The 25,677-nt window shown below is 35.0% G+C and overlaps 1 long non-coding RNA gene across 1 annotated transcript in view; it reads left to right on the top strand.

Moving 5' to 3' along the window:
- Positions 1–24,401, top strand: part of LOC140603501 (uncharacterized) — an 82,201-nt gene extending 57,800 nt beyond the window's left edge. The window contains exon 3 of the long non-coding RNA XR_012006490.1: positions 24,147–24,401. This is a non-coding gene — a long non-coding RNA (uncharacterized lncRNA). The remainder of the gene's footprint in view (positions 1–24,146) is intronic.
- Positions 24,402–25,677: the final 1,276 nt, after the last annotated feature.

The raw sequence follows: 25,677 nt of genomic DNA, 5'->3' as shown, positions 1-25,677 counted from the left end.
TGGCCTTAAGATATTGATGAATACTCCTTACAGCAGGAAAAGGGAGACTGAACCCTTTCAGTTTCAGTAAGTGATTTCCTGATGATCAGTGAGTTTAAGGGTCTATTGATAGAAACAAGAAAAAAAAAAAGAACATGTTTAATAAATACAAATTCAGAGTATTTACAAAGAAGCTATTTTGTGCAAGGTTTTAACTTTTGTGATCTAGAAAATATTAACACTTCTGTGGAAAATTAATCTGGTTAATGATGCAAATTTGTGAGGAGGAAATTTTATTTTATTTTATTTTATTTTATTTTATTATTTTATTTTATTTTATTTTATTTTATTTTATTTTATTTTATTTTATTGGAAATTGAGATAAGGCATCCATGTGAGTGACTTCTAAAGAGATGGGAATGAAAGATGGAAGTGGAGATGACAAGCCTTTGATATGTGAAATCATGATTTTGATGGCCTAGGTACTTGATTTGGTTTCAACCTAATTTCCACCCCGCAAAACCTACAGACATTTTATTTTACATAGGCACAGTTCCAAAAATTGCCTTGAGATTAGAAAAGCTCTGACATTCCTTGTATGTTTCTTACTTTAAACTGTTTTTCCTTCCACAAGTAGGTGATTGGGTGCATCAAATTTCTGCTTTTGTTTATAGTTCTCTGCCTAGGCCAGCTCCAAGAGGACCCGTAATGCAGCTGCAAACTATCTTTCCTTCCTTCCTTCCTTCCTTCCTTCCTTCCTTCCTTCCTTCCTTCCTTCCTTCCTTCCTCTTCCTTTCTTTTTCTTCTTTCACATTCTTAGTGAGCCTATCCGTTAAGAAAGCTTACATTTTTTCCTTCTCTATATGCTGCTCATAGGGACATCTATATTACCATAGGTCTGAGCTGGCTGAGAGACAGGTGCCAATACAATTGCAGGAGAAATGGGCTAGGGCTCTAGGCCACCTTACTGCTTACATTTGTTCCACCAACATTTTGTTTCACCTAGTGTAGGAGTCAAATTTATATCCCTAACCATGGAGCATGCTGATGCCAGGACCTCCCCCCCACCGCCCCCGCAGAAAACAGCCTGACAGGCATTGTAATTACATCAATGCGGTGAAAAGAATCAGATGCAATAGCTGATCTTTTACATTTTTAACAATGTCTCTGTAACCCCCAGAACGCTGGACCCCTAAAATCACTGATGTGGTGGGCCCCTGAAACATTATAATAATTTTTCCTCTTTCTCAGAGGCATTTACATTGCCAAGGCTTCCATTGTATTGTCACTTTTTGATTATACAATCTGATTAACATGACAGCATTGATAGAGTGCAACAAGGTGATATGCCACAGATTGGACCGGATGCCAAATTCCTTTAAACTATCTTACAGCAGAAGCCAGTGGCAAGTTAACATGGTGCAAATTAATACATGTATCTTACGTAACTGAGGCTATAGTGATGTGAGTTAGCAAAGGCAGAACAATTAGACAGCAGCTGCAATGGAAAATAATTTGATTGCTTTGTGGTAGTTTGCTGGTGCCCTTTAGGATCTATCAGGTTTTTTTATTTTTGATTTTTGTTTTTTGTTTTTTGTTTTAAACAGGGGTATTAAGTAGATGATATACTAGGGTCCCACCATCCCTGCATCCTTTAGGTTTCTTCTCTTATGATTTAATCCTTTACTTTCTCCTCATCCTTTTCTTCTTTCTGATGCAGGAGGTTGAAATCTGTATATTTTACCAAGGAGACATTCTGGCTTTGAAACTTAACTTTTAATGGAAGATTAATAATTCTTCATCTTTGTCTTTTCCCCAAAGCATTGACTTCCTAAGTATCTGGTGCCATACAATTAACATATCTTATGTATTTCCCAAACACTTGCTATCTTTTACCCTCAGGGGAATTCCTTTCCCCTCCTGTATTTTCCTCTGAAAGTTTAACAAACACACCACAATGTCATGTTCTAAATATCACCACTGATGACCTTACTGCCAGCCAGGCATTGTATAAACCAGCTACAAAAGCACATTCTAGGGTCTGTTTTCTAACTGCTTTCTCCCTACTTTGAACAGATAGAATAGTCACATATCTGGTTTCTCTTGAAGCAGGCTTTGAGATGCAGATTTCTACTCAATAAATTTACTGGAGAGATTTGAGGTAAAAAAAAAACATTAAGAGAGTACAATAATGGGCAGAGTAAAATGACCTACAATGCAGTTGCAAAAAAATTTTAGCTTATGATAGGGAGCTCTGGAGATGGGATAGCCCTTCAGCTTTGTCTCTAAATTGGGTGAGGGGCTATGCCACTTATATTCACAACAACAAATCACTGGACATTTCTAGAAGAGGATATGAACTTAGGACAGGTGGCCTCATTGAAGGAAATCCCCAGCAAGGGACTCAGTTGAGAGCTATCAGCTACTCACAGCAGTTGGGGAATGAGTGCCCCAATCCTGAAAGAGGGGAGCCTGGGTGCCTCACCTATTAGATATTAAATACTGTGTAGTCCTTCTCACTTTGTACTGTTTGAGGGCTTTTAGGCAATTATCATGGATAATAAAGATTTATTGAGGCAGGAGACACAATGGTGTTCACTATACTTGATCCAGAAAGTGTATCATTCACATATTTCAGAAAAAGTGATGAAGTTTGTGAGTTAATATATAAGCAATGGAAGGATGATTGGTCTTATAAGGTTTAGATTATAATGTAAGATGTAACATAGAGGTCTGTGTTTTATGATACTATTCCCTATAGTGTTTTATGTTTCTACATTAGTAATCTATAACACGGTTTCAGCACAGAGAATGCATATATAATATACATATTATATATAAAGTACTTTAATAATTTACCTAATCATTAGCATCAGTCGCGTTTTACAATTTACCTCTTACCCTTCTTAAGTCACATCATTCAGCATCTCTCTCTTGAAAATACTTTCAACTGTGTTTTCATTTCCATCCACTTTTTCTCCTATTCACCTGCATAAATTCAACTATTTACCTTTACTTTTTATGCACTTCAGCAATTGAACATTATCAAAAAAAAAATAACAGAAAAGATTTTCTTCATTTAAATTTTGTGATCTTAAATTAAATAGCCACTATCATTGCCATAAAATTCTTATATTTACCTATTTTTCCCCCTAGGCAGAAATATTATTCTTCTACTCTTTCTTTGGATCTCTCTTATCTATTAAGAAATTAGAAGCCATGAGATGTGAAATCTCTTCTATCCCTACCATTGCATTTATAGCCATATATATATATATATATATATATATATATATATATATATATTTCTTCACTTTTCATTAAAGTACCAAGTGTCTGTGCTCCTGTATATAATAGGCCATTTCTTAGATATTTGCTTTCAATTCCACCATCTCTCACCCTCTCAAAGACATTTTCTCTAGTGTTATATGCTTTCTGTTTTATATCATTAATTTCATCTTTTCCACTAGCTCTTTTCTCACTGAATAAAAATATTTTATAGAATTTTACGCTTTCTATAAAGTGGGATGAAGAGAAAGAGTAAGGAGAGAAAACAAAGAGGAGGTGCTATGTACTTCAATTTCACAGGACAATATTTATTTTTTTAGGTTCCCCACACTTGTTTTCATTTCTTCACCTACTCTTTATATTCCAACCAGTTTGATGTGGTTTCTGCCTCTATGCCTCTATTGAAATCGATCCTGCTAAATCAGCAACCTCTTCTGCATTAGAAAAAGTGACACTTTTTCCTTCTTCTAAGTCTCAGCAGCATTTGTCAGAGCTGACTACACACCATTTCTTGAAACAATCTCTTGCCTTACCTAATAACTAATGAAAATTTCATGTTTTACATTATTTTTGTTGAAACATAGATGGAAATCTTACATGGCAATTGGTACCAGTATAGGGAATATTTGCTGTCATTTAGAGAAATGTGAGGAATCATGAGATAAAGCAATGCAAACTTGTTTTTTAAAGATTTTATTTATTTATTCATGAGAGACACAGAGAGAGAGAGAGAGAGGCAGAGTCACAGGCAGAGGGAGAAGCAAGCTCCATGCAGGGAGCCTGAGGTGGGACTCGATCCCAACACTCCAGATCACGACTTGAGCTGAAGGCACATGCTCAACCACTGAGCCAGGCATCCCCTTATGTTTGTATTTAACTCAATCAAGCATTTATAAAGAGAATGTTTCATGCTGGGTACTGTATTTTGTTGCTAGGTATAAAGAGCTGACCTGCCTCCTGTCTCTATGCTTACTGGGTTTGCAGACTAAAAGCAAATACCATCTATGGTTCAGTCAGGAAACAGAGAATGCATAATAATTTGGACAGAGGATATTTGTTATGAGGACTTTTTAATCCTAACAAGAGAGTGATGATAAATATGGAAAGGAAATTCAAAAAAATGCCTTAGGGCTAAGAAAGAGTACTTTTGAAATGATGAACATAAAATGGCACCCATTTCCAAGGCTCTAATTCATTGTAGAAGGTGGAATTAAGGTCCTTTAGATGTCATGTAAGTTTCCTAGGCTACAAGGCTGGAGCTGATCCACAGTTGTCAGCCAAGTGCAGTCATCTGGGGTACACACAAGCCAAGGCTATTGGACCCAGATTGCACAGAGAGCCAGGGCATTGGACACCTGCTCACCAGGTCTGTGTGGCCAGAGGAAACAACCCCGAAGTTGTAGTTGGGCTGAGTCTAGAGGGCAGGTACTCAGAGGGATTTGGAACTTTAGGCATCTACTATACAATAGGGCAGGGAAAAGTCTTGGACATGTGGTAGATGCCTTGGGAATACCGTTACTATGTGGTCACTGGGCCAGGATGAGGCAGAGAGTATAAAAGAGTTCACTATATTTGATCCAACAGATGTATAATTCATACATTTCAGATGATTGCACAATTAAGCCTGGTACAGAGCGTCATTGGAATATTTTCACACATATGCTACTGAAAGCTGTGCAGCAGGAGTGAGAACAAATAAAACAGCAGCACACAGGAGCCAAAAATGATTCCCCTTCCTACTTTGAATCAGTAAAATGGAATGCAGTCCTTAGAGCAAGGCAGAAATGTCCATCACTGGACAGGAAATGAAGAGACAATATGTAACATTGTGACAATCAAGTTGATAACTGACACAGAAAATAGGTAATTACATTGAACTGAAGATACTATGAGGAGTAGTTAATAAGATGGTCCTTGCAGCTACATTTATGTCAAATTTTATTCCATTCTCATTTTCTTCATTTTTCCATTTTAAGCTATGGTTGCACCATCAACCATATAACATAGTTGTATTTTTTTAAACTAATTTATATACTTGAGACAGAGAGAAAGCATGCACAGGTTGGGGGATGGGCAGTAGGAGAGAATCTTCAAGTTGATTCCCACTGAGCATGGCCTGACTTGGGCTTGATCTCATGACCCATGAGATCATGACTTGAGCCCAAACCAACAGTCAGATGCTTAACCAAATGAGCCACTGAGGCACCCCTAACTTAGTAGTTTTATAGATTGTAATATTTTTACACTCTAGAGATTTCTATTACTTGATTGTAAGCTCTACTGATAATTTAACATAATACTATTTACTATTTTTACATTTTTAAGTGCTTTGAGGATATATTATAAATTATATCACCTGCTGTATTTCCATAATTGCATATTTAATTGCATATTGGTAAATATGCAACTATAAAATATAGTTGTTTTTAAATCCAGTATTATGGATTCTGATCTGTATGCTTTTTTTTTTTTTTGGTTCATGATCTTCCTCTACATGATTACACATTTTATAATTATAAAAGATGCTATATTACCTAATTTTGGGAATTCTTGAAGAGATGTGACAGCTACCCTAGATCATGACCAAACTGGCTTGTAAAATGTCACATTATAAGGTTTTTTTCTCTCAGAACTTTTTAACGTTTTCTATTGCTATCTGATAGTGACTGTTGCTGTAGATAATAAATCCCATTTTATAACCTATGATTCTCTCTTAGGATTCTTTGTTTTTTTTCCTTAGGTTTAGAACTGTGTATCAATATTTAAGAAGGCAGTTCATTTATTGACTATCTTAGTACAAGGGCATGCTTCATTTTCTGCTTTGTTCGTAAAGATTTGTGGAGAGTTAATCATGGAAAGGATTCAATTTTAGAAAGGAAGAAAGAGACAAGAATAATGGAAACAAAATGTGTCATCCCAATAGCCTAAAATTCTAGAGAAAATGGAATGTATCAAAAAATTAATGGAAATGTTATGGCCCATGGTTTACTTTTGTGTTTTTTGAGACTCCTCAAAGAAAATGACCATTTAGACTGCTGCCACAATAACTTGGAGAATCAAGATTCAAGTGGAAAATTATCGATGTGTGGAGCTTTTCTAAGTAGCCTTTGCATCCCATGTGGTAAAAACAAAATCCAGCATTTCCTTTATCATCCAAAATACTGCCAGAAAACATTTGACCTAAAAAACAATAGATGTTACATGGGGATGGACTTGATGAAGGCTAAGATATGTATCCTTGAAGGCTAAGATATGTATCCTAGATTTAAGAGACAGATGGAAGACAATAGCCAATACTTATTGCCTTGGCAAAAGTAACAGTCAACCTGAGGGCTTGAACCAGAAATTATCACAATGACCTGAGTACTTCTAAACCCCTAAGGTAGTTAAGAATATCCAACAAATGTCAGTGGTTTTTATTTATATTTTTAAATTTAAATTTTTAACTTTTTAATTTAATTTTTATTTTCACTGACCTTGACAAGTTTTGGTATTAAGATTACACTAGTCTTAGAAAGTAAGTTAATTAGATGATTCACCATTATTTTTTGTCTTTTTATTATAGTTGTTTTTAAAAAGATAATATATTCTTTCTTTGAAACTTCTTAATGCATCTTTGAAAATTTTTATTCTAAATTTTTACTACTTTGTTTTGTTGGCAATAATATTTTAACACTGTTTATGGTGGCATTTTTATGGTTATTTTTAGATTCTAATATTTTCAAAAAAAACATCCATTAACTATTTTATTGGTCCTTTAAATTTTTTCTAAGACTTTTGCAATAAATACATAGTTCAATATTTTTGTCTTACACTATTAGAATTTTCTATATTTTTAAGCAATGTAAAAGTGTATTTCTTGCATGAGAATGGGAGTTCTGGATTAATAAGAGTAAACCAACAGAATCTTTTGAAGATTCACCATTTGTAAACCATAAATCAGTCTGTAATTACAATGTTTTTACTAGCTAAGACAATATGTTTTACTGTTTATTACTCAATTATAGCCACTTTTACTACTGTAAATTTAATTAACAATTAAATTATATTGACTCTTCTTATGGTTTAACGTGGAGGAACCCTTCTAATCTGAATTTTTGTTGACAAATAAATATGCAAATTATGATTATGATGGCATTTTATAAATTGCATCTATATCCAATATCATTCCATTGGCAAGACCAGAAGACGAGAGTTAAAATTTTTGTAATGTTGCTCCTATGTATTTGCATCTTATACAAAAGGAAATAAAATTGTATTGATTGAAGACTTATGCCATATATCTTATCAGTTAGTGTTTGATCAAATAAATGGGAAAAGCATGAATGATAGAAAAATTGATTTATTGACATAGGTATGATATGACATAAGCAATTTATTGTAAGGATTGGAGCTTAAAGCAATTTTAGGAGCTGATAGAAAAATCTAATGCTGTTTCATCTGCAATTAGTATGAGACCAATATCTCTATAGATCAGAATAGCTGGCAATCAGGATGAAAACCTAGACATTAGTGGGCAAAAGTTAAGGCAAACTAGTCCACATGATTGAAATTAAAATAACATAAACTCTCTGATTCTGATCAGGAGCTGAGATAGTCATCTGCTTATTGATTTTACTGTTAGTCTAGTATCTTTTCTATTCTGCATTATTTTTAAATTATATAATCTCAAATTCTTGTTATCCAATAATGGGCATAAAGTATAATTTTTTCAACTATTTGCAAATCATATCTAGATTTGGTTTTTGGATGTCATTGAGTGATATAAAAATAAAACAAATTAAAACCAATATGCCTATTATCTTAAATTATGAAATATTGGTTATTTTCTTAATGAAATGTACTAAAGTGAAAGAGTGTTTGGAGTCACTCAAAATAAGCAATAATGAAGATTATCTTTTAATTTGCCTAATTTGATGGTAGTTTTAGAACAAAGGGAAGTATAATTGTGGTTATTTTACAAATAGCTAAAGGGAATATATGACTCATTTCAGAAAACAAATTAGTGAAAACAAAGCATAAACACAGCATGACACTTATCTTCTTAGGTCTAATAATTTTTTCATCTATAATGAAATCCTTGACCTCACTTTCCAATGGCTTATTTTTTCTCTTTGGTGAGAAAGCAAAATAAGTATGTCATACAACACACTTGTAGACTTGGAAATAATAATGTATACTGACTAGATTATAATTAAGATAAATTATGTTATAGAGCATCATATGCATGTATTTTATTTTGGTTGATTTTTTTGCATCATGATACAGAGAATTGGATATTATATTTGAGCTAATTTTCCTTGTTTCATTTTTTACCTACAAATGATATGCTTTGAATCTGATGAAGTTGCAGACTTTTGCTACTATTAGATTACTTGAGTGATATGTAATATCAGAACATATTCTATGATACAGAGTATCACTACCAGAAGATAATGACTGATATGAAGTCAGAGTAATGCCAGAGAATATTTGACTATAATGAATATTATAATTAGTAGTTATTTGACAAGAATGTATTGGGTCCTACTATGAAACATATGTGTGAAAGACATCGTCTTCCTATAAATGTTCAGCTCTAGGGATATAGTTTTCTATAATCTGGTCTATGTTCCTGGAGTTAGGACGATTAACAGGATTTCCTGGTGCCAATATTACCTTACTTCCCCTTGGAGAATATTAATAAAAAGTATCAAATTCTATCAGTATCATATATCCCTTGGAATCACAGTGCAGGTTGCTGCCACTATCAGATACTTGATATATGCATTTGTTGTGATTCTTATCATATTCCCACTTATTTTTTAAAAACTTATGTACATCAGGAAAGAGATGAAATTTGAGGGATGATAGTGAATTTTAAAGAGTTTAATCAAGTCATATTTCAAACTGCAGCTGTTGTTGCAGATGTGGTTCTTGTTGGAATAAATCAGTATGGATGTTGCATCAAGGGAGGCTTTTGCTCCACTGCTTGAAGAGAAAATATTTTTAAATGATGATTTTACGTAGAAAACATAATATTGCAGTGATATGAAAATATCAACACTAATATCATATCAACAGTAATCCTCTTGCCCAGTGCTCCAATTTAATTACATGAACTTTGAGAAGTTCTCAATCCCACAGGACATTGTGCTGATTCACTGTATTGAGGAGAGCTGCCTGATAAAACCTGCAGTTACTTTAGATGCCTTGCATAGAACAAACTTAATGAAGAATGGGAGATTATTATCATCAATATGTATCTGATTGAAATTTCTGATGATCCACTGGGATATATGTTGATGGAGCACTAAGTATAAAAAAGTTCCCATCATTGGTGGCTTATGCCAAAGCAAAAAATTGCACTAGACAAAGTTAAGAAAGACTTGACTCACTCAAGGTGATTGCGAGAAGAGAGAGGCTAGAGCTCAGTCTGATAATAGCCCTGCTAAAACAAAAGTCGGAAGGACTTTTTAGACATGAGATGAGCTAGTGGAAAAATACAGAGGAGGACATTGATTGCAGGGAGGATGGTCAATAGGATCTGTTGAGTACATTGAGTTATTCCTGAGTTTGCAAATGTTTGTCTCTATAATTAGGCCATCTGTGTTTGTGAATTGGCCCCCACTAAAGGTAGGCTCCTAGGTCATAAAGTTGGTGAGATCTTTTAAAACTATTTAAATCTCAAAAAGAATTAAATCTCAAAGAAATAATTTATAATTGTAAGTTTTCTAAAGTAAATTTTCTAAGAAAACTAAGCTGAGCCTAGAGTTAGGAAAGAACCTATCTAAAGTTTAATCATGCTGAGGGAAAAGCTAAAGTGATTGTGGTAGCTTACTTTTGATTTTGAGGGTAATACAGTTAGTTATTTGAACTATTTCCTAGATAGCCTAAATGATTGAATGTCATATGGGAACCAACAGAAGAGGGCTATTCTTACTTTTCTGACTACATAGGAAACACCTCTTCCTCTTTGTGAGATGCAGCAGTGTAGGAAATATCTATAACAAATGAAGATATTTCATCTGTACCATGGCAATTCATGTGTTGGGAATCAGAAGGCCCACAAATGTTACTGAAACAAATTATCCTTCATTTGTAAAATAATTTCTTCTGCTTTCTCTTCTCCTTCTCCTCCTTTTTCTCTTTTTCCAGGAAAGTTTCCTGACTTGTTAGGCTTTGACAATACTGAAAAACTTACCATGAGACATAAAGACATTCCCTGATATAAGCTTCTCATTATCAACTGGATTTTCAACTAGCTATATAGAGTTTAAAACAGCATCTCATAATTAGAATAAAATGGTGTATCTGAATAACATCAAAGTTGGTTCCAAACGCATAATTAGGTTGTATGTGTGGTGTGTATGCGTATATACTATTTTGCATATACTATGCAAATTCCTTTCAAGGGCAGCCATTGCCTCCCCTTATCATGTTTGTATAAGAATTTCCCTGTCTAGTGTTTTTGGGAAGAAAATCAGATACTACTGTTTGCTTTATAATCTTAAACAATGGTGGCCCTAAAGGACAGTGGAAAAGTGCAAACTTCTCAGTGGCAAATTCAAAAGAAGACAGTTTCAGTTCAATATCTATTCAGACTTATAGGTACTAGGCAGGAAATGGGAAGAAGTATATTCGGCATTTGGGTGACAAGGAGTTTTTGAGAAGTAGTAAGTAAAATAGTATCAACAGAAGGGCTCTGCTATAATCTGAATTTTCCTAAAATCCATATGTTTAAACTTAGTCTCTACTCCGATGGTATTTGGATGTGTGGGGCTTTTGGGAGGTGATTAGAGCATGAGGACAGAACCCTCATGAATGAGGTTAGTGTCTTTATAATGAGGCCTTAGAGAACTCCCTTGACCCTGCCGCCACATGAGGACACTAAGAAGATGGCCTCTGTGAACCAGGAAGTGGGTTCTCACCTCACCAAATCTACTAGTGCCTTGATCTTGGACTTCATAGCTTCAAGAACTATGAACAATACATTTCTGCGATTTAAAATCTGCTAAATCTATGGTATTCTATCACAGCAGCCTGAATATTCTCAGATAGGCTGAAAATAAGAGACAGTTCTACCCAGTATAAATATTAGAGAGGTCTTCCTAATCTGGAGGTCAGGACAGTAATATACTTACTGGAATGCCAGTTGAACACTTTCTCTAGCCACACTAGAGTCTGTAAGATGGGATCATAAACACTGTCCACAGAGCCAGAAACGGAGATTATGATGGCATCAGCAAAATGGACTTTCCCCTTATCAAGGCTGCTGAGTAGTTAATTTACCAGTATTACAATTACATTTCAGCTCCTAATAGCATATCTCAGGGAAGTCAGCCAGCTGCCTAAAGACAACTTATCTACATTAGAACCAATGCATAATGGAAGAGTGTATTCATTCTAGAGGCAGTATCCCAGGAGACTGTTGAGAAGTTTCTATTTTTCAACCCTGGAGATGCCTTAATTACTTCCTATTTCCAAGCTTCATTTCAGATTCCCTGGCCAATCTGAGATGTATGCAGTATCCTTCAAGTAAGTTTCCTTTCCATATAAACAGGAATTAGTTACTGCTATTTGCAACTAAATATTATTAATATTGTACAGTTTAGATGAAAAGAAGGCAATATATTACAGATCAATTAAGACATAAATATCAACAATATTTGGCAGATTGATTAGCTATCACAGTGGAGAAGGATAATAAAGATTAATGCTCAAGTTACTTGGCCACCAGATGGACCATTGCTTCATCTACGGAGATCAGAAATAATAACTCCTTTTTGTTTGTTTTAATAATCTGGGTGGAGTGAATACTAAAGAGGTCCTGAGACTTAGTTGGACAGGAGGCTCTATATGGTTTTTGGCTGTAAAGCACTTTTACAGGCTCTGCATCAGGCATGTAGTATGGGGAACCTAGAGCTCCAGGAAGATGGTCAGCCTGCTGGACACAGCCATGGCCACACAGGCCTATTAGGCCTGGATGCTGGAGGGAAGATGTGTTGGAGAGAACTATATATGCACCTTCCTGAGCACTTGGTATCCAGGCTTCCTGGAATAGGTCCCTGGGGTCTGGGTTGTCTAGGAATAGGCTTAGCCACAGGTAGGACTTCATCAAGTTCCAGCCCATTCTGAAAGAGAGACCCCTCTTTCCTTGAAGCCAGATCTCTTGGGATCTCCAAATCTAGTCCAGGTCTGACAAGGTCTACAATGGATGAAACCAGCTGGGAACCATGATTGCCAGACAGGCCCCAAATTCTTTAAAGACAGTAGGCTATATAAGGTCTGACTATAACCATATTTGCAACCTCATCAGTGATGCTGTGTGGAACTGCTGGCCCCAGGCTGATGACCTGGTTGGCAAGAACAGGCCCTGTCCTCACAGGCTTTATAGGCCTGATGTTCCCTGGTAGGTGGGTACACTAGAGTGAGGTTCACATGTGTGTGCTTAGGGACCTAGAATCCTGAGATCAGGTACAAAGGTAGGGTACATGTTTAATAATGATAACTGATTCTTCTACTCCTTCTAATAATAATAATGATCATGATACCAAATGATAATAATTCACATTGATTGACCATTGTGTGTCAGGCTCTGTGTTGATACTTACCAGTATTAATCAATTCAGTTCCCACAAAAGTCCAACATGAGAGCAATAAACTTATTCTTTCAAAGATAAGGAAATTTAGGGGTACTTGGATGGCTCAGTCAGTTAAGCATCTGACTTTAGCTCAGGTCATGACTGAGGGTCCTGGGATAGAGTCCTGCATCAGGCTCTTTGCTTGGCAGAGGGCCTGCTTCTCCCTCTTTTTCCCTCTGCCTGCCACTCTGCATACTTGTGCTCTCTCTTTCTGTCAAATAAATAAATAAAATCTTAAAAAAAGATAAGGGAATTTAAATACGAGAAGGTCATTCAACATATATAAAGTTATATAATAGCTAGTGGTGGAGCAAGAATGTAAACCCAAACTGATTTCAGAGACCATACTCTATTATTCCCATAAATCTAGTTTTAACATACTGAGATGTTGGTAGCTAGTTTATATTCATTACACGGCTCTTTCTATGTGCCTGAAACTCAACAAACAGTTCGATAGTAGGTACATATTTTGAATGTTTGTCCATATGTGAATGATTGAGTAAAGGAATGAACACTATAGTAAAGAGTTTGAGACTTAGAGAAAGACTTTCTGAGGTTAAATAGGGACAAATACTAATCCATCTTTACTAAATTTGAGGGCATGGGTTAAAAAGTATTTTATATTTTGTGGCTGTTAAATAAGCAACTCTTCTGAGGAGATATTTTCCTTCATGTTCACTACAAAAGCTCAAAACGGATGATATTTCTTTTGAAGAATTAAAAGAGGGAGAAATGAATACTTTCTACATATTCTCAAGTAAATGAAAAGCAGTATCCAAGTTAAGATATGACCAATGATCTGTGTGCTTTAAAAAAATAAACCTTTTATTTGAGATAATTATAAATTAATCTGCACTTACAAGAAATTGAAAGAGAGATTTTCTGATTCTTTACACAGTTTTCTCAATGGTAGCATCTTGTCAGACAATAGTGCATTATCACAAGCTGTGATATCGATGGTGATATGGTTATATGTAGAACTAGAGATCCTTATCATGCCTTGTAACCACAGCCACTTGTCTCCCACATGCACTACTCTCTTAACCCCTGGTAATCACTAATCTTTTCTCTACATCTATAATTTTGTCATTTCAGCAGTGTTATATAATTTGAATTAATAATACAAATGATATGAATTTAACCTTTCAATGTTGCTACTTTTTGCCTGTGTCCATTGGCTTTTCTGGGTTGCGAGTAGCTTCAACTACAAGTCTTAGAAAAATGAAACAAAAAGAAAAGCCCATGGAACTTACCACCATGAGATTCATCAGTCTCAATTTCCCTAGGAGATCATCTGCCTTTTCTCTACTCTTTGAAATTTTCTTTTTTTCAACCTCTTCCTCTTTTTTTTTTTTTTTAAAGATTGTATGTATGTATGTATGTATTTACTTGACAGAGAGAGAGAGAGAATGATCAGAGTGAGGATCAGAGAGAGAGGGAGAAGCAGACTCCGCACTGAGCAGGGAGCCAATGCATGGGTCGAATCCCAGGACTCCAGGGTCATGACCCGAAGCAAAGGCAGAGGCTTAACTGACTGAGCCACCCAGGTGCCCTTTTACTCCTCAGAGTCTTCTTCTGTCTGTTTTATATATAATATTCAGAATTTTTAGTTGCACTTAGTAGGAGAAACAGAGAAAAGCATATTGCTCCACCTTCTCAAAAGCAGGGATTATAGTGTTTTAATTTATGACAAAGATAGTAGACTACTTTTTCAAAAACAGCAAATGAAAGAAAGGAGAAGCATGATGAGCATTGTGAAGAGGGCCCAAAATGGGAAATCCTGATATAGAATTGGGGTAACCTTCTCTAAGTGTCTCATTTAAGCGATAATACTATTGTAAAATAAGCCTTGGGCTTTCTGAAAAACTTTGTTTCTTCTGGTTATATAATTTTATGTCTGGTAATTCAGCCTAGAAAAAATAAATGGCATTTTCTTATCTAAGTCTTGAGAAATTTCTTTCTTTTTAAAAATTTTAATACATTTCAGCCTCAAATATACTTAATCTTATTGTTAGATAATGAAGTAATTATGTACTTGTCTTTGTTCTTAAAAATGACATATAATAGATAAACGTATTCATTTTTTTCAGATGAATAACAGGTCACATATAGATGTGGGTATAACTTTGTCTTCAAAATATTGTAAATGTTAAAATATTTCTGAAATGTTTATAATATTGTCATATATCTTTGACTTTTCCTTGTGACATCATATAATATCATCATATAATATACCATTGCTGCTAATTTTCAGGAAGATAGTAAGATTTCCTAAGAAACTGATATTGAGATCAATATTTTCCCTCACTCTATTCCCACTAAAGATAAGGGTGGTCAGAACTACATAGAACTGTCCAGTACCTATAATAGATGGTACAACCAGGGTACTACTAATGGAAGAAAGAATTTCTAAGAAAAGCTTTTCTCAGGTGCTTTACTTCTTAAGAATAAATCTGATCCAGATATACAGTAACTTATATTTACATAATATTTATTCAAATTATGTGATGTTTATTTCTAAATTCCAAAAAATTAGAATATTGGGAATATTATATTGATGTCCTTTGAACATTGATAAAATTATAAATATAAATATATGTTTTTAATTTTTAATTTATAAATATAATTCTTAAAATTATAAATAAATAAATAAATATATACATATATACACACACACATGCACGCACACAAACACAGTTGTAAACAAGAGTTCAGAGTTTTCCACCAGGAAGGTAACTTCAGACAGGGCAAGGTGTAATCAATTTTCCCAAATCACATAAAGTAACCAAGTATGTTATTGGGAAACAAGTGTTCTAATACTTGTTCTTGAAGTGGAATCATATTTTTATAATGAAGTTAAATAAGAATAAAATAGGTGTTCAAGATAAGTGGTTTATGGTTATAATAACTTGATTAGTTTTTAATGTCCAATTTATTCAAAAGACTACTTTGAAAATCCAAAAGAAAAAATATATAAATTCTGGAAAGATAATTTTAGACATGTAATAGAATGCAGTACTGAAGCTTCTGCATTGATCACACAATTTTTATAATAAACTTTACAAACTGGAACTGAACTTTGTCAGATTCAAATATTATGTTAATAACTAATAGATGTTTCCATGCTCTATGCATCAAGAACATTAATTTATATCCTGTATTTTGGGACTATGAATTAATATGTAGTAGAATAAGATTTATAAATACTGAAGGGTGTAATATCCAGCAAAGACAAAATTACCTACTTTTAATTAAACACCATTCATGAGAATTTCCTCCAAATTATGGCTATATAACTTATAGAATGTTATCTAAATTATATAGACTATTACTACCCAACTGATAAAAAACCCAAGTATTATTAAAACCCAAGTATTGTTAAAATCCAAGTATTGTTAATGCAGCACAAAGTAAATATAAATAATTAGAGTAGCATACAAATATTTTAGATTGAATATTAAAAACAATTTAAGGGGCACCTGGGTGCCTCAGTTGGTTAGGCATCTGCCTTTGGCTCAGGTCTGTATCTCCTACATCTGGCTCCCTGCTCAGTGAGGAGTCTGCTTCTCCCTCTGCCCCTCCCACCACTTGTGCTCATGCTCTCTCTCTCTTTCTTTTTCTTTTTGCAATAATAAATAAAATCTTTAAAAAAATCAATTTAACATTTTAAACTTTTTTAATGTTTGTAATGATAAACTTAAAACCATAACTGAACCATTTAAGAATGGCCTCATTCTAAAAGTAGGACACCTGGGGTACCTGGGTGGCTCAGTGGTTGAGCATCTCCCTCTGCAAACTCAGGTCATGATCTGGAAATCCTGGGATCAAGTCTCCACATCGGGCTCCCTGTGGGGAACCTGCCTCTTCCTCTGCCTATGTCTCTACCACTCTCTTTCATTCTCTCTCTCTCTCTCTGTGGCTCTCATGAGTAAATAAAAAGTCCTTAAAAACTAAAATTTAAAAAAAATAAAAGTAGGACACCTATCTAGAAAATCATCATTTTTGTAAAAAAAAAACAAAAAAACAAACAAAAAAACACAAAAAAACAGTACTTTGTTTAGTCCACATTAAAATAACATTGATTACTATAAAGATAACGTGAATCTTTAACACATATACATTTATACATTCCAGAATAATAGTTTTAGATGCCAGAAAGAAATGTAATACTGAAGCTTCTAAATTGGTTACATAGACTACTTTTTTTTTTTTTTTTTTGATAGTCACACAGAGAGAGAGAGAAGAGAGGCAGAGACATAGGCAGAGGGAGAAGCAGGCTCCATGCACCAGGAGCCCGACGTGGGATTCGATCCGGGGTCTCCAGGATCATGGGATTCGATCCGGGGTCTCCAGGATCATGCCCTGGGCCAAAGGCAGGCGCCAAACTGCTGCGCCACCCAGGGATCCCACATAGACTACTTTTATGTTAAACTTTACAAACCAGAAGTAAGTTCATATGACTAAAATGGAGTGATGGGAAATGGATTTATCTTCTTATCTCAAAGAGCTAAAGAGAAGAAACACAAAATTTATGTCAGACACTTTTAGGATATTGGATATCAGTTAATGAGAACAGTGATTCCCTGAGAAATGAGAAACAGAAGAGCCAAACCCTACAATTATCCCAGCTTACCTCCTGGAGAAAGCTCTTAGGCTGTAACTTACGAAGAACACAGGTGGAGTTCAGATTTTTCCTTGAAGTGAACAAATAGAACTGGGAGTCTGAAGGCAGGAGGAAGCTATGTTTCACATGGACAGAATATCAAACATGAGTGAGGTGAAAGGGAGTGAGATAGACAGGCAGAAGGAAAGAGAATATAAGAACATGAGAGAGTGCACAAACACTGGAGATCTGAAAATGAACCCCTGTGATTCTTTAGCTGCCTATGATATGGAAGAGAGGACATAACATGAGAAACGGGAAGGAGTCATCTAAAAAGACTGCAAAGAACAATGCACCCGAATTATACAGTAAAGAGAATAGTTCTTTTTCTACCAGTCAAGTTGAAAAACCTCATAATTCATAGGGGTATTGGATAGAGTTCAGAATGCTTTTGCATCTGTGCTGATATAAAATTAGCCTGAAATTAAATGCTGCTCTGGCCCTGCCTAATAAAGCTTATCCACAAGACTTCAACACAATCAAAAGTTTCCAAGTAAATTATCTGTGTCCTAAATCAAAACTCAAAAATGTTGATAGGAATGAAAAAAAAAAATTCCATGCCCAACAAAGTAAAATTTGCAAAATAAAAATTTATGAAACAAACAAAGGAGAATGAAGACAGGGTATATACTGAGGAGGAAATGTTATCAATTGAGTCAACCTCAGAAATGTTACAGGTACCAGAATCAGTAGACCATAACTGTCATTTAATATGTATGAATCTAAATGAAAGATTGTGCATGTAGGATAGTGAAAGAGACCCAAACTGAAATTTTATATATGAAAACTATAGTAGCTGTGATAAAAATACAGCAATAGCATCAAAAGTTTATTAGACATCATAGAAGAATAGATATGTAATCTAGAAGACAAAAATTATTTGAAGTGAAGCAAGAGTAAAGACTTATTTTTTAAATAAATTTTAAATGACATCATCAGAGATCTATGGAACAATTTCTAAAGGCCTAATATATATGTGTGTAATGGGAATTTGCCAAGAAAAGAGGGCATGATAAATATTTGAAAAGAATAATTTGATGAAAACAAAAATCTTCAGATAATGAAACTCAGCAAATCTGAAACAAAAGAAACTTGAAGAAAACTATACCATGGCACATTATAATCTAATTACTTAAGATCAGTGACAAAGGAAAAATCTTAAAGCATCCAGAGAAAAAAGACTCCTTATCTGCAAAAGAACAAAAATTAAAATGGCAGATTTCTTGCCAAAAAAATTAAAAAGCTGGAAGGTAGTGTACCACCATATTTAAAGTAATACAAGGGTAAGTGTGGAAACTACCAAACTGAAATTCAATACTTGGCACAAATATCTTTTAAAAGTAAAGCTGAAATGGATATTTTTTTTCAATTATGCAAAGTTGAAAGAATTAACTGTAAAGACTCACACTATAGCAAATATTAAAGAAAATCTTCCCATCAAAGGAAAAAGGCTACTTTGTGAAAACCAGACTATATAAAAGGGAAAGAAGAACAATGGGAATGGTCACTGTGTGAGTATAATATAACATATTTATCTTACTATCTAAATCTTTGGATAATTGTATGATGGTAATAAAGAAACTTGAGAAGAATAAGGAAGCATATATTTTATAAGTTTACTTTATTGTAACACATATGAAGCACTGTGATATCACTGAATTTAAACTATGAAGAGTTAGAGAATAAAAAAAAGTTAAAAAATGAGGGTATAAGTGAATTCTGCCCTGTTAAAAGCTGAATATATTACTAGTTCTATAAATTTAAAATGTTTGTATTGGCAAAGCTCAGGACATTTTGGAAAGAAAAACTTGAATTTAAACTAGAGGTCAGAAAAAAATAGAATGCTGTGAATTGCATACATACAAAAGTCACCGGACTTTTAAAAATTATACCATTTCTCGAATATTTATGGTAGCTAGATTGATATAAATAGATTCCAAGGACAGCTCTTTTGAAGGTCTTTGTGTTAAACAATTGTAGACAGTGATATAATTTTGCAGAAAATTATTATAAATTATGGAGCACATAAAACAATATGAAATGAAAATGAAAGCGTTAGGATTTTGTTTGTTGTTTGTTTTGGTCAGTCTGGCTCCTTCTGGCATCGATATTCTCGTTTTTGTGGTCTTGGGTATTCCAGACACAAAATCACTTACAAAAATATTCTAAGCACATAATATATATATATTTTTAATTTTTCTTCTCCATTTTGGATATTTAGGAGTCTTTCTTTTTTCTCTTGGATCCACCAAAACTATAATTATGTATTTCATTCTTGATTTCTCAAAAAACAGTAGTCTAATGTGTTCCTATCATCATCATGTTGTATACATAATGTTTTTACTACTTGTGTAGCAAATGTGATGTCCAGTCAAACACTAAACATTCTTTCAAACTCTACTACAATCTTCGGGTTTCGTGTAAGGGAACTGATTGATGCAAGTCTTTGATGCAAGTGTTCAGGGCCATATACCTCTCCAATGTAGAGCTGGGATTTGGACTGTGGTTGGTACAGAAGTCTGTACTGTTAATAACAAGGCTCTGCTGGGCCGGTAGCTAAATGCAAAAGCAACAATGCCAAAACTATCGCCTGGTGCTTAATAAATGTTAGGTCAATATTCACAAAGGGAATAGAGAGAGAGAAAGGAGGGAAAATAAATAGGTGAAAAGAAAGGAAAACTGTATTACAGCCAAGAAGAGGGCATTTTTCCTTAGTCACATTATTGTTTTCTCTAATTTTCAGGTAGTAAGAGATTTAAGAGATTAAAATTTGTCCTATAAAGTGATATATTTTTCTCAAGACTCTGCTTCAATTAACTGTAGAGTCTGATGTATAGGATATATTAGTTTTGACTGTGAGCAGCACAGACTTAAAGTAGCATTGACTTAAAGGAGGTAGAATTTTCTCTCTGATTTAAAACTTTAGAGGGAGCTCATCTATAACCTATTCAGAGATTCAGAGTTTTTCTGTCTTTTGGCTCGACTTTCAAGCATTTTATTCATAGTACAAAGCTTTTCTACTTCCAGAAATGTCAGCTTTTAGGCTAGTAGATAGAAGAGAGGGAAACGGAGAACAGGAATAAGGAAGGGAGTAAGGGAGGGACAGAAGAAGAGAGGGAAGGAGGAAGACAGGGAGGGAGGGATGGAGGAAGGAAGGAAGGAAGGAAGGAAGGAAGGAAGGAAGGAAGGAGGGAGGGAGGGAGGGAGGGAAGGAAGGAAGGAAGGAAGGAAGGAAGGAAGGAAGGAAGAAGGGAGGGAGGGAGGGAGGGAGGGAAGGAAGGAAGGAAGGAAGGAAGGAAGGAAGGAAGGAAGGAAGGAAGGAAGGAAGAAGGGAGGGAGGGAGGGAGGGAAGGAAGGAAGGAAGGAAGGAAGGAAGGAAGGAAGGAAGGAAGGAAGGAAGGAAGGAAGGAAGGAAGCTGTCCTTTCAGGGAATAGATGACTGTGGAATTGTCATAGGACACTTTTGCTTATATCCTACTGGCAAAAATTGGTTACATCTCACATCTAACTATAAGTACAAGGAAGACTTGAAAATATAGTGTCGATCTTGAAAAGCCTAATGCCAAGCTAAGAATCAGGATTCTGTTATTCAGGAACATAGTGAAAATATATTTTGGGAAGAAATTACCAGTCTCTCACAGGCCAACTATAATTCATAACAGCAAATCTAAATAAGGTAATTTCAGTCATTAATACTGACTAAATTTGTTTTCTTTATAAGGGTTTTAAAGCATTTCTTTAGGATGGCTAAATTAACATCTCAGGTAAGAAGACAGACTGACAATTGGGATATTAAGAAAAAGTAAATTATTCCTAAGTCCAATACAAATACTACCTTAGGAGAGTTATGCCTTTTAATACTTTGTCTTGCCTAGCTGAGCCACCTAAATCTCGTGAATTCTCATATTTTAGAACAGTTTACAAATATTTTGTTCAAATTCTAATTTTATTTTTAATTAAATGAGTCAATAACTGTATTCAGTAACTCCTTTACTCAGTATTTGGGATGGTGGGTTTTATGTATCAACTGGGCTCAGGCTATCGTCACCTGGTTGTTCAGGTAAACATTGATCTAGGAGTCGCTTTGAAAATATTTTTTTTTATAATACACAAAGTTGATGTTTTAATACATGTGGTTAATATCTACAATAAGTTGATATTAAGTAAAAGGAATTACTTAGATATGTGGGTAAGGCTCATGCAATCAACTGAAAGGTGTAGGGGCAAAACTAAGGCTTCCAGAGGAAGAAGAAATTCTATCCAAGAAAGCAGCATGTGACAGGTAAAGCATGGTGCATTTGGCAACTCCACTGAGAGAAGGCTTGGGGTAAGTTTTGATGGGGAATCCTGGAACAGAAAGTAGGTCAGAAGATGGTGGATGAAGTTGAGAAGAGTGAATAGGAAGGAGAAAAAGAAGATGAGGGATAAGGGCCTGGCACAATTCTGGAAGAAGTTTGGGAAAAAGAAAGGTAGAGGTGCCCTCAATTAATGGTTAGGATGGCACTTTTGCAAGAAGAAGGTTTTTTTTTAAGATTTTATTTTTATTTATTCATGAGTGACACAGAGAGAGAGGCAGAGACACCGGCAGTTGAAGAAGCAGGCTCCATGCAGGGAACCTGATGATGGATTCAATCCCAGGATCCCAGAATCACAACCTGAGCTAAATGCAGATGCTCAACCACTGAGCCACCCAGGTGCCTCTCTAAGAAGAAATCTTAACAAAGGTTTGCTGAGAGGAATTGCTATGTACAAAAATGGCAGCTTTGCCAGAAAAAGAAGATCTGAGGGCTCTGCTAGTTGACAGGATCTGAGGGAACAAGGGTCTGTAGGGAGCCAGGGTCAGAGAGTGGGCTGGTACTCTACTAAAAGAGAACACACATAGTAGGCTTGGTGGAAGAGCAAAAATTATGTTAGAAGACAGGGTTCAACTTCTTTGGGTGTGGCAGTGAACATTCTCTCATAAAGGATCTCAGAAACACAGCATGCCTGGGTGGCTCAGCAGTTGAGCCTCTGCCTTCGGCTCAAGGTGTGATCCTGGGGTCCCCGGACTGAGTCCCACGTCAGGCTCCCTGTATTGAGCCTGCTTCTCCCTCTTCCTGTGTCTCTACCTGTCTCTCTCTCTCTCTCTCTCTCTGTCTCTCTGTCTCATGAATAAATAAAAGAAATATTAAAAAAAATAGCTATCAATAATGCAAAGTGGAATGTGCAGTTTGAGATGCCAAATGTACTGTGGTTGAGAGCCCGAGCTTGGATTCATTCAAACTTGAGTCCTAATAAGATTGTGTCATGAAATTGGAGAAAATTCTTCATTTCTTTGAACTTCTATAAACTGGAGGTGATTGTAGTACTTACATTACTAGATAATTCACAGTAAGTTGATTGGCACAATGCCCTGGCACATTATAAATACTTTAAAAATGTAAGTTGTTATAATTGAAAAAAGGAGTTTGCATATTCAGGCTTCAGACTATATAAATTCAGTTGTAATTTATATAGTCTAAAGTTTACTACTTTGAGCCAAAATTTTCAGCATGCGTTTAAAACTTAAGTAGTCTCTAAAAGAGGCTTCCTAAAGAGAGTTTGAAGCAAGGTACAATATAAAATATAAAAATAAAGGACAATTTATAAGCAAAGGAATATAAGGAAATATGGGCAAATAATTATATTAGGTATAGGGAAAATAGTTACCACAATTAGACATTGATTTTGTTCTGCATTTCCAGATAAAAGAGAGAAAAGAGGGAAAATGGTAATGATCTATATCATTCTCATTATCTAAAGAAATAATAATCATTAATCAATGAAGAAAAATTCTATATTATAAGAGGAATTTGTTACCTAGAATAGTGATTCTTAATCTAGAGTAATGTACAAACCCTTATTTTTTTTAATTTTATTTATTTATGATAGTCACATAGAGAGAGAGAGAGAGAGGCAGAGACACAGGCAGAGGGAGAAGCAGGCTCCATGCACCGGGAGCCTGACGTGGGATTCGATCTGGGGTCTCCAGGATCGCTCCCTGGGCCAAAGGCAGGCGCCAAACCGCTGTGCCACCCAGGGATCCCTGTACAAACCCTTATTGAAGGAAAAATAAATCTCTTGAAATCTGCATACCTTTGAAAATTCCATTTTAAGAGGCACTAATGTAAGAAATTAAAGTCTGCCCAACAGTATGAATGTATGTCACGTCACTGAACTATACATTTAAAAATGTTTAAGGAGAGGGGCACCCAGGTGGCTCAGTTAGTTAAGTGCTGGACTCTTGATATCGGCTCAGGTCATAATCTCAGGATCTTGAGATCCAGCCCCATGTCAGGCTTATGCTCAGGGCGGGAGTCTCTTTGCCCCCTCTCTCTGCTCCTCCTCATGCTTGTGCTTTCTCTCTCTCTCTCTCTCAAATAAATAAACAGATAAAATCTTTATAAAAATGGTTAGGATCATAAATTGTATGTATGATTAGGATGATAAATTGTTATGTATAAAGATGCATGTGGTATATTTTGCCACAACAACAAAAGGAAAGAAAAAATAACTACAGCATTAGCTCTTACTAGAGAGTTTTATTAAATATTTTATTTGTTTGTTTATTTTAGAGAGAAAATGAGTGGGGAGAGAAAGAGAGAGAGAAGGAAAGAAGCTCAAGCAAACTCCACGCTAAGCAGGTAGCCCAACGTGGGGCTCATCTCAACCTTGAGATCATGACCTGGGTGGAAATGTCAACCGACTTAGCCACACAGGCATCCCCCTACTAAAGGATTCTAGCTTGCTGGCCTGTCCTATTGATTTCATACTTGCTAGTCCTTAAATCTGCAAGTCCATTGCTTCAAATAAATCTCACTGTAAATATTCTACTAGTTTTTGGAGAAATCTGTCTGATAAAATGGTACATAAAATTTTGGATTTATACTATTTTTTGTTATATATTTATACATATATTTAGGTAACAATAATGTGGAAAAATTCCATTACTTTATTTTTTTCTATGTCTTAATGTACCTGATTGTGAGAATTGGCCTGTATGTTTAATCAGAAGTATAGCCATAAATTAAGTGCTGTGTGTTTAGATTTCAGATGACAAATAGTATTTTTTTAAGTATTGTGTTGTTATGAGATCCAGAATGTTTTATCCTTGAATGTTATCAAAAGAGTATGTTTTTCTTTATGATGTATTAGGGCTGGTATAAAGTAATGTTGATTGAATAGATTACATGTCTTGTTCATTGGAGATATAGCTATTTTACTATGTGGTGCATTGAGTTTAACAAATGATACAGGTCAGATAGAGTCAATGTATCTGAATCAGAAAGTACTATGTCTTATTCAGAGAGTGATACAACTAGTTCAAGCGTGATCCTGAGTAATTCATCTTTAGGTAGCAATATACTTTGGTTTGTGGGTAATTATTCTTGTTTGTAAAATATCTTTCTTACATTTTGTTTAAAATTTCATGTTTGTATTCATGACATCCCAGTCTGATGCCTTGTCTCATTTACTTACATAGAAAACAAATAAATGAACAAACAAACTCTTCCTTTTTCTATTTGCTGGCATTCTATTTACCTAACACGTAAATTTGAAAATCAAAGAGGAAAATCATTAATTCAAACCTTTATTGAAAATATTTTAATGTGAGGGATGCCTGGGTGACTCAGGCATTGAGCATCTGCCTTTGGCTCAGGGCATGATCCCAGGGTCCCAGGATCGAGTCCCACATTGGGCTTCCTGCATGAAGCCTCCTTCTCCCTCTGCCCAGGTCTCTGTTTCTCTCTCTGTGTGTCTTTCATGAATAAATAAATAAAAATCTTTTTTTTTAAAAAAGATAGTATTTTAATGTGAGAACAAATCAGGACATATTTTTAAAATATCAAATAAATTATGTAAAGTAGAAAGCTTCATTAGAACCTAACCGTATATTAGATTTAGTAGAAACATGTAGTAGAAAACAATCAAAACCAAGTACATCCTAGATCCTCTTAGAAAAATATAAGCCCATGATTACAGAACAATCTTGTTATCCATTGAATTCACTGATAAAGATGTGCTTTACCAAGCATTCTGAGAACATTGTTAGCAAGAGATGGTACCACCATTCCTTTATTATAGACATGCTGGAGATCAACAATA

This window comes from Canis lupus, chromosome 14 (assembly GCF_048164855.1).
Source record: "Canis lupus baileyi chromosome 14, mCanLup2.hap1, whole genome shotgun sequence".
NCBI classification, from domain to species: Eukaryota; Metazoa; Chordata; class Mammalia; order Carnivora; family Canidae; genus Canis; species Canis lupus.
The sequence above is the reverse complement of the archived record's forward strand: the minus strand, read 5'-3'. Positions and strand labels throughout refer to the sequence as shown.